Source organism: Grammomys surdaster, unplaced genomic scaffold (genome assembly GCF_004785775.1).
Source record: "Grammomys surdaster isolate TR1022 unplaced genomic scaffold, NIH_TR_1.0 199, whole genome shotgun sequence".
NCBI classification, from domain to species: Eukaryota; Metazoa; Chordata; class Mammalia; order Rodentia; family Muridae; genus Grammomys; species Grammomys surdaster.
Window position 1 is genome coordinate 2477644 of NW_021604644.1, and position 10872 is coordinate 2488515.

The following is a 10872-nucleotide window of genomic DNA, read 5'->3' on the forward strand; positions in this document are numbered from 1 at the left end:
CTCTCTCTCTCTCTCTCTCTCTCTCTCTCTCTCTCTCTCTCTCTCTCGCCCTAGGTTCTCTGCCAGCCAGGGCATCCTGCCAGTGATCTGTGGTTAGCGAACTGTGAGCCTTCCTCCACAACCCAGCTGCGAGCTTCCTTGATGGTAGAATTTACCTGAGAGAATTGCTCAGGCTGGGCTAGGTCTAAATCAATAGGTCTGCACTAAATGCAGACCGAGTGTTGCAGGCTCACTTTGGAATCCTGTCAGCCCTCCTCTAAAGCCTGTGTAAGTCTTTCCTCTGCCTGCCATGTGTAGAGAAGGTCAGCAGGGCCATCCCAGCACAACTGCATCAGGCAGGACCATGGGGCTGCATTCTAGTGAGACCAGGCTCCAACAGGTTTGAGGGGATCACAAGGCTGAGAGAATAGAGGGGTTGCCATGCCTCAGAACCCACCAAGGCATCCCATATCCAGAGTGAGGAAACTGGTGTGTTGGGCTAAGACCCTGCTGTGGATCTGCCTGGCCTTTCCTCTGGGGTCAAATGCTTGATAGCCCTCCTTGCCCACTCTTTTCCTTCACCTTACCCCCACCCCACCCCCAAGCCACTGGGCCTACCAAACCTCTGTCCCCTCTGTATCATTTATACAATGTGAGGTTGCCATTAGGACCATGGAATGGCTGTTGGGAATCTCTATCCCTCACTTTGGAGGTACCCACAACTAACATCAGGTTGAACTCACACCCACACGGCCACACATGTACCAAGTGTATTCAGATCTAGAAGGTGGCATGGTCCCTCCTGTTCCCCTCGGCTATGTACTATGTGTATCCAAGCAGCTCCTTCCAAACCTTGAAAAACCCAGAAGCACTGAAGTTGGCTCCTCTTGCAAGGACTCGGGGTGGGAAGGGGTCTCTGTGGAACAAGACTGAACCTGGGTGACTCTGCTGAGCTCCTCAGCCACCTCAAAGCTCCCTCTCTCTCCACCCTTCCACATCCTTGACCCTCAGTCTCCTCACCTGTTGTCCCCCACAGTGACCACCTCCTACCCCTGCCTTGGCTTCTGCCTGCCAGGCACCCACTGAGGGGCTACCCATCCCCAAGAGACCAAACAAGGCTTCTTCCCACACTGTGCTTTTTTAAATTATTTTGAGGAACCCTGGACCTGGCTTTTGGAACATGAAAAACCATTTCCTTATACTCTGGGGTGACAGCAACTGAAGTCACTGAGGGCTGAGTTGATCCCTTGCTGGGTCACCTTCCTCATTAGTTACCACTTCTGCACACCCTCCCCTTCCTATTTCAGCCTGTGCACCCCAACCCAGCAGCCGAGCCCCTCCTTAACCTCCCCAAGGCTGCTGCTATATGTACCAGACGCCTACTTGGAGAGCTGCCTGCCCCCAGTCCAGGCCAGTCGGCAGCCCACCCTGGTGGACAAATATGCAAACAGATTGCAAATTGCGTGTCTTGGACTTTGGGGTCGACTGGTCAGCAATTCAGTTTTCCTGGTGGAGAGACTGATCTATTTAATAAAAATAGAACTTACAGTAATGCAAAAAATTAAATGCTGCTCCGTTGCGGAGCTGCTTACAGCTGCAGATAACCAGGAAGGCAGACTGGGCACCTGGGAGGAGGCCTCCAGCCGCAGGGTTTGTAGCCTACACACTTGAAGCTGAGCAGGCAGTGAGTGATGCTACCCATCACTCCAATCAGGTTCTCCATACCAACTATGCTACCAAAGAGTGGTGACACTGTCTCTCCGCCTTCCCAAGATAAAAAGCAATCACTCTATAGTCTGGAAAGCAAAGGGCTCAGTTTCAGATCAGCATCTGGGTCCTCCATGGGGTTGGGGGTAGAGGCTGGATTGATACCAAGAGCTTGAATTTGAAGTGGCAAGCAACCTAGGCAAAGGCTCTTTCCCCTCCTGGCTGGTCCTGTGACCTGGGGCAAACCCCTGCCCTCTCAGTCTCTCTGTCTTCTCATCTGGAAAATGGAAAGACCATCCCACTGAGGCTGCTGAGGAGTCTGAGAGAGCTCAAGTGCCTTACATAGCTGCTGCCTCAGCAGAGTTCAAAATAGCATGAAGATTGTTTCTCTGCAAGGTGGTGGTGCAGGCAGTGGTTTTGCTATGCATGCTCATAGACGGAAACGTGAGGACAGATGAGCAGAGACTTGAGCCCCTCTGGACATGGTTCTTCAAGACATGGCCAGGTCCAGCTTGAGTGTATGCCTCCTGACTCCTTGCTCCTCCCTCTTTTTGTCACCGGACAATAAGAGAAGCTGTGTTTATGGTCATACAGACCCCTGGCTCTTCTACAGGAAAAGTCTAAGCCATTGGTGAAAATTAATGTATTTCAAGAGGTAGAGTTAATTTACTAGTTGGTGATGACGTTGCGATTTTTTGCCTGGAAAAAAAGTATATCTCCTTATAACAGCATTTTAGTGAAAGAAAACTTTTAAATAAACTTTTCTTGTTAGTTAAACAATACTTGCTCATTATAGAGTATCAGAAAGTATTGAATAGTTTAAAAAAAGAAAAGAAACATAATTACCTAGTACAAGATCAATCAGTGTTTAGCATTGCTTCTTGGAGAGAAGGATAAGCTTCATATGGACTGAACACTCTGTAGAAGAATTGTCATCCTTTTCTTTGTTTTTATCATTCTTTATTAGAAAATATAACACCAGCTGCTGTAACAAAAGAGGCCTCAGAACCTCCGAGGATAGACTGAATGTAAAATGTCCCCCACGGGCTTGTGTGTTTGAATGCTCGGTCTCCAGTGTTGGTGGGACTGTCTTGGGATGGAGGTGAGGTCCAGCCAGAGGAGACAGATCAATCACTAGGGGGTGGGCCTTGAGGTGTATAGTTAGACCATGTTTCCTGTCAGATGTTTGGTTACAGGATGAGAACCATAACTAATACAGTGAAGTCACAGAGTGCAGAGTGGGTGGGGCAGGGCGGGGCCCTTCCACATGGTCAAGCATGAGCCCAGCCTCTTCTGCCTCCTAAGCCCTGGAGAGGGGTTTTGTGAAGGGGGTGGCTTAAGTCTTGAGTCACCTGTCCCCACTCACCTCACTTGTCCCCACTCACCTCACTTGTCCCCACTCATCTCACCTGTTCCCACACACCTGTCCCCACACACCTGTCCCCACACACCTGTCCCCACATACCTGTCCCCACACACCTGTCCCCACAACCTGTCCCCACACACCTGTCCCCACACACCTGTCCCTACTCGCCTCACCTGTCCCCACACTTCACTCATGTGATTCCCTCTTGCCAAGATACTCCCCCTGTTGCTTTAAGCTCACCTATAATTGCTTCATTTCTCAGCACAAAAACCACCTCCCCCTAAAAGACCTTCTAGGATCTCCCAGTCTAAATTAGGGTCTTGTTTTCTTTGACAGCAATCTGTTATTTTTCTTCATTTATTTGTTAGTAATTCCATACGTCCCCGTGCACCTATTATAAGTATTTATCTCTCCCAGCAGACTGCAAGCTCCGTGCAATCTAGGACTAGATTTTACTCACTCTTTATGCTGGTATCTGCCTGGCATGTGCCAGACTCATCACTGACACCCAGCACAGCTTATTGGTTGATATGTTTCATGGTATGTGAAATATCACACTCCTATATCCGAGTTCACTTTACACTATTCTTTTATTCTGTGCACATTTCATGCATGTCTGATATTTGCTGTTCCCAAAAGACCTGCCTCTGCTTTCATACTAACTGAAAGAGAGGATGGGAGCGTGGGAGCGTGGGAGCGTGGGAGCGTGTCTCCTCTTGTGGACCATCCAGCAGCCTTCTCTGGGCCTCCACTTCCTTCTGCTGACCCCAACCCTGCCTTAGGCTACCAAATGCTTTGTGGGAAGTTGCTACTTGGGCTTTTACTCCACCTTACCAACCTCAGAGAGTGGCAGTGGGCAGGCCACACCTCCCGCCCCACCCCTCCTCTGACTTCAGCCTCCCTGCCTCTCGTACCACACATAGATAGGCTTAGACCTATCAAGAGTCTGCAGTGTAAGAAAAACAGTTTAAATAGAAGGCAAAATATGACCTCTCCTATAGTCCAAGGAGACACGCAGGGGAAAAAGACCTTTTTCACCTTTACAGAACACAGGATTGACAGACCTAAGTATTTGATCTTTCTCTCCTTTTTAAGCTCCACTGTCCCTGTGGGGACAGCGGATCCCTTCTCCTTCAAGCCTGCATGGTGTCAAGCTCTACCCTCCATGGACAGTGATCTGCCCTGCAGTATTGTAGCTCCAATAACAATACCGTGTTGTTCCTTGGAGTCTGATGCAGACCCAGGGGAAGAACCAGTCAATGTGTACAGGACTGTCCACTCAGCCTGCAATGGCTGCCTACTCCTCCAGCAAACTAGGCAGGGCTCCTGGCTCCTCAACTTTCAGCTTTTTAGACACCCCCTCACCTGAGGGGGTAGAGAGAGACATGGCTAAGCAGTTAAGAGCAATTGCTGCTCTTTCAGAGGACCTAGGTTCGATTACCAACACCAGTACTGACATTAGGTAGCTCACAACCACCTGTAACTTCAGTTCCGGGGAATCCGATACCCTCTTCCGGCCTCCACTGGTACCTGCACACATGTGGTGTACATATAGACAAGCAGGCACATGCACATACACTAAAATATTTTAAAAACTAAATTTAAAAAAAGGAATTCTCCATCTCTCTGTAGATTTTACACACATGCACATGTACACAGATATGCACATAGACATAAAAACACATGCACACACACATATATATATATATATGCACATGAACATGTGCATACAGATGCACATGCATGCACAGACACATGCCCTAAAGCATATATACAATGGAAGTGTGCATGCTCACACACACACATACATGCTCACGTATGTGTGTGTGTGCGTGTGTGCGTGTGTGCTAACACACACGCACACACACACACGTGCTCAGATGCTAGTATATGCCCCCTCTCTCACTCTCACAGCAAGCATGACTGCCCAGAGGCAAATATGCACTCCAAAACCACACTCAGGAAGAAACATTTCCCAGCATGCTCTTGGAAGCACAGAACTTGGCACTGTACTGTACCCAGGGGGCCAGGCCCTCAGGCTGTGCTTGGGGATCTGACTAGTTACCAACTTCATCCAAATGCTGCCTGTCAACTTCACAGAAGCAGCCACTTCTGGCCTCTCAGACCTGATGCCAGTCCTGGGCAGACCAGCCCATCCTCTGCTGTGAAGCTGAAGCTGAGAACACAAAAGAAAGGAAGGAAAAAAGAGGCCCCAGTGTCGGGCTTGACCCATGTGACTCGTAAGTCACTATTGTGTATGTTCTACATCCAGTAGTGAACTGTTGGAGATAAAGCCTGAAAGCAGAGTCTTTTCTAAGAGAGTCCTGGAGCCTACAGAACGCAATCCCCACCCTCATCCCCACTCCATCCCCCTCCCCACTCCAACCCCCACCCCTACCCCATCCCCACCCCATCCCCCATCTCCATCCCCCTCCTTCTCCTCACCCCACCCCATCCCACTCCACCCTAAGGATTAAACCCAGCACTAAAGTGACTTAGATAATGTGCGTTACTTATTAAATGTCCTTCTGAGCCTGATGCAAGGCCGGTCTCCTTTTCTAAGTCTCTTTAATCCTCCCACACTGTCCTGAGAGGTAGGACCTGTTCTTTCAGATAGAAGGCCTGAGGCTCAGAGACAGCATGACAGTCTCCACTCACAATGATGGTGCTAGCTGCTATTGCCTGGTCAATTCTGAAACTTGAGTTCCCCACATCTCCCCGTCCTGTATGCCCCCACCCCCATTGTGTAGCTCGAATGCCACTCTGTCAGCTGAGATTGATCATCATGAAGCAGGCTGCTTTTTAAAATTCTCCTTTTAGCCACAGCGTTTTAAAATTAATTTTTGAGGTTAGCATACAAAGTAGTGGATTTCACCGCAGCATCTTCATGTGTGGGTGTCGTTACACTGTGTCCTCACTGACTGTCCTCCTTACTGTCCTCCTCCTCTGGGGCTCATGGCCTTCCACTTTCTCATGCAGCATCTCTTTCAGAAGAAAGCAAACCCTTAACTCTTCTCCACCTGGGGTCTTTCCTCTGATTTTAGTTCTGCATCTGCTCCACAGAGGTTCTTATCAAAACAAGTTAGGCCCCATGTCACCCCAGGAGTTCCTTGAGAATGCTGGAACAAGAAGGGTTGTCCCTGAAGTGACACATTGTAAGGTTCCCACGTCCCTGGAGGTGGAGGAACAGAAAGGAAGATGGGACTGTCACGGCCTCTACAAGGCCAGAAGATCCTAGCTTCTTCATAGGGTGCTGGTCACAATGGTGTCTAACTTCCAAAGGGTTTCTAAAAGTGATCAAGGAGCAGATGTGGAATACAAGTCAAATAAAGAGGTGATGTCCAAGCATGCTGGCCTCTGGATGTTGTCCCTAGCCCTGCCAGATCTGCCACACTGGAGGCTGTGCCTCTCTGAGCTCTCAGCAGGTAGCATTTGGCCCCACTCCATCTTTGATCACTTGTAGCTTTTACTGCTGTACCCAAAACCAGGGTGGGGATTGGGTAAAAACAAAATTCCCTGATACGAACTTTTCCCCATGAATGCTTCCTATTAGCAAGACTCAAATGGAACCGGTTAGCAGGGGGATTGTGGGAAATGTGACTCGAAGGCCTGAATGCCCCTGCAACACAGAGAAAAACGTATGGATGAGAGAGTGAACTATGAGTATTGCCCGGGTCACAGCTACCAAGCCCCACTGCCTTGGGATCTAATTTCTCACATGGATTGGTTTCCAGTGATGCGACAGCCCCGGACTGGCTCCATTCAAGGAGAGCTGTGACATTTATATACATAAAGGCTTTCTGAAAGGGAAGCACAATTCTGGGGTTTTAGAAAGTAGGAAGGAGACCAAAACAGCTCCATACTGCCACCCTTGGCAGCCTGAGGAGTCCCCCTCATCTTCTAGGATGGGCCAAACTGAGACTGGTAGCTTCGAAGCAGAAAAGAATTTTAGATCGAGCCACTTTAAACATAGACGTAAACTTGAAAGGTAGAAGAAAGAAAATTCAGAAGGAAATACAAGGCCTGCCCGAGGGCACATGGGCTCCTCAAGTGAGAATTGCAGAGAAATACACACACCCACGTGTGGGCAACAGGCTCCTCAAAGGACAGAAGTCCTTGTCTTATTAATAATTCTATATGCCATTTTGGAGACTCTTGGGTTATATCTCAAAGGGTTGCTAAGAAACATATATTTCCTTCTCTCTATCTTTTGATAAGTGAGGTAGGTCTGGAGACCGGCAGAGGTGGAATTATAACCTGACAGGGCTACACAAGAGGGTTAGTACTTGCCTGACCCTGTAAACGGGGCTTCTAGTGAGAGTTCTAGGAAAGCACACGTTTGCACCTGGGACAGGGCAAAGGCCTTAAGCAGGAGCTAACTACACCTGAACTCTTGCATCCCCGCTGGAGAGAAAGGTCAGCTGCGGTCCAGGACGAGCCTGCTCTCTTCTCATGTCTCCAGTTTTCCATCTTCCTACCTGCCTCTCGCACTGTTTGACTGCAGTGGTCCACCACAATAAGCCAGGGAAGGCTGGTGAACCCTGGCTTCTCTCAAAAGCCCTTGCTGCCTCTTCCTCCTCCTCTTCCTCCTCCTCCTCCTCCTCCTCCTCCTCCTCCTCCTCCTCCTCCTCTTCCTGTCCAAGGCCCCTCCCCAACACGAAGTCTTGGGTTTGGTTACTGGAAGCAGTCAAAGAGACAAGTGTTGCCTACAGGAAGGGAGCTGGGAAGGAGGCCCAAGAGCAAGGACTCCAGAAAGGACTCAGAGAAGCAAGACCAACTCCACAGCTAGTTCAGCCTCTCTTCCTTCCATACCTTCACAGTTCCGTCACTGACTGACATTTCTTATTCATTTATTGATACAACACTCCCCTAGAGTGAGACTCAGTAACCAGTGGGGTACTTGGGCATAGCATAGTGTAGAACCCCTGCAGACCCAGGTGGCCATTCAGGAGGCTGAGGAAGAGGATCCCTTGAGAGCCGGAATTTGAAGGCTGCCTGGGCATCATAGTGAGATGCAATTTAAAACAAAGAATATTTGGTACAGGGAAGGTCAAATATTGTGTTGTGAGCTGGTCATCTTGTAACATAGAGGGTAGCTTCTAAAGTGGCTTCCTTGATTATGCATGAACAAGAGGTCTTCCTCATCGAGGCCAATGGTCCTTTGGGTAGTTGACAATGATAAAGGGAACAGCGAGTGACAGGTTGCTCAGTAAACTGAGTCACGTGACAGTTTCCTCTGAGGGACTTCTCTGGTACAGAGAGACCATCAACAAGCCAACTGGAAATCTCTGTGCCATCAACACTGGCTATCACAATAACAAACAGAAATCCCTACTGGGGAACAAGGTGCCCTCTTGTTGGGAGGTGCAGCACACGATGGCTCATGAGGTTGATGGATCAGTCATTTGTAGATGACCCCTCTGGGAGATGAGGCTACCTGGTTTTACCCCTTTGCCAACTGATGTCCCTTGGGAGTTGAAGATTTCTTCCCAAGGGTTGGAAACTTCCTGGCGCCTCAATCTTTTCACTTCGGCTCTTTGCTATTAGGAGTGTTTAAATAAAAATAACTGCTGCCACTCACTGAGGACTTGTATCGAAACAGGAGCTATGGAGGAGGGGCCTGTATTTTAGAAATAATGACTAGAACATTGCCTGGGAGCAGACAGAGCATTGCTTGTGAGGCTCTTGCATTCCTTCTTACCACTGGATCCTGAGACAGTAGGGGGCAAGGAGAGTCCCTGCGAGTAAAATTAGCTATGGCGGGTAAAACAAAACATAGCAAGTCTTACTTCAAAATGGACTAATTAGTTTTGTTGGAGGGTGGGAAGGAGACTGGCAAGATGTGCCACAGCCAAGAGCACTTGCAGAAGAGCTGAATTCAGTTCGCAGGCTTTAGGAGGCTCACAGTGGCTTATAACTCTAGCTCCAAAGGATCAGATGCCCTCTTCTGACCCCTGTGAGCACCTGCACTGATGTGCTGCCCATGCTCACACACACACACACACACACACACGCACACACACACAATTTAAAAGAAACAATTAAAAAAAAAGCAGGAGAGTGTTTTCCCTCCCACCCATTCCATCTGGCCAAGGACACGCTCCCACATGCTTTTGAATGTAACCAGCAAAGAATCTGCAAGACAGACCACATTCTAGACCTAGTTGACTTTGGAATTCTTCAGATCTTGGCAAGAGATCAGTAAAGAATTTAGGACTCTGCCCTTGGGAAGGATTTTTTTTTTCCATTTTCTCCTTGTGGAGAGTGGTTTACATCTTTCCCACCCAGGTAAAGTGGTCCATTTGCATAAATGTGATCCTTTTGGAAGGTGTTCTGTGATTTCCAATCATCCCTAGAAATAAAATCACAGCTCCTGTCTCACCTTCCCTTGAAGTGTTTTCACACTTTGGGGAATTGCTTACTGCCACCTGAATGTGGAATTGGGTGGGTGTTCAGTTTCAAACTGATACTACTCACAGCTGTCTTCAGGGCTTCACAAAGGTGTCAAAGTGGCTTTGGAAGGTGTTTCTGAAGACAAGTTGCGGGATCCTCTTAGCTCTTAAAGCCATGGGGCCTGCCTCACCCTATGCTCCCCCCACCCCAGGGAAGATACTCCCAGGAGCACTCCTGACAATGCAGTGGGTGTGGAGCACCATTGCCCTGGCTGCAAATGCTCTGAAGTGAGAGGAAAGCAGGATTCCATGGAAACAACTTCCTTCCTGAATTTCACCAACTGGAGTGAGAGAGCCTAGGTCTTAAATAAAACAATTAGGGATGTGGCTCAGTGGCAGAGCACTCAGCTACAGTGCACAGGGTCCTGTGTTTGATCCCTGGCACTTCTAAACAAAATGAAACTGTGATTGCACTCTAGCGGGTGCATGTGTGAGTGTGAGTGAGTGTGTGTGTGTGTGTGCGTGCGTGTATGTGGAAGCAGGGGACAGTCTTGGGTACTAGTCCTCACCTTTCACCATGTTTGAGGCAGGATCTCTTTTTATTCAAGGCTTCCTACACCAGGCCAGATGCCCAGGGTTTCATCCAAGAATTCTACAATTCTACTTCTCAATTCAACATAAACTGCACTGGGATTGCAGATGTGCCTGTCACTCCCAGCCTTTTACAAAGATTCTGAGGAATCAAACTCAGGTCCTCACAGGAGCCATCTCCCCAGCCCAGCCTCAGTTTCTTGATCTGTAAAGTGGGCATCAACCCCATGCCACCTAAGCAAGTTGTTAAGATGCAGTGACAGACTGCATGTCAATTTCTTCTCATCAGTTTCCTTGAATAATTGCTGAATTTTAGCAGGGACCACAGTGGGCGAAAGGAACTGATGTGCCTTCTTTAAATCCCTAGTGTACTCAACCAAGTGTAAGGGAGCCGTCAAGGCAGATGCTAGAAATGACAGCAATCTTTAGCACACACCCCCAAGTCCCTAATGAGAGGCGCTCAGCTGCCTGTGGCAGTCGTCAGGTCTTGCTGGCTGAAGATGCTTAATTTCGAGCTGCATCATAGCCCAGTTATAATTGGGGCTGACGTCACCTCAGGATGATTGTCCCAAAACATTCTCCATCTTTTTTATTCCTGAGACAGGGTTTCTCTGTGTAGCCCTGGCTGTCCTGGAACTTGCTTTGTAGACCAGGCTGCTCTCAAACTCAGAGAGATCTGCCTGCCTCTGTCTGCCTCCGGCCTCTGGCCTCCGCCCTCCGCCCTCTGATTGCTGGGATTAAATGTGTGCACCACCGTGCTCAGCCCTGACTATCCTTAATAATAAACCACAGATAGATAGATAGATAGATAGATAGATAGATAGATAGATAGATAGA

General features: G+C 48.7%; 1 protein-coding gene across 1 annotated transcript in view; it reads left to right on the forward strand.

Moving 5' to 3' along the window:
• Window positions 1-10872, forward strand: part of Gabbr2 (gamma-aminobutyric acid type B receptor subunit 2) — a 327200-nt gene that overhangs the window by 228479 nt on the left and 87849 nt on the right. The gene's annotated exons all lie outside the window — the stretch shown is intronic.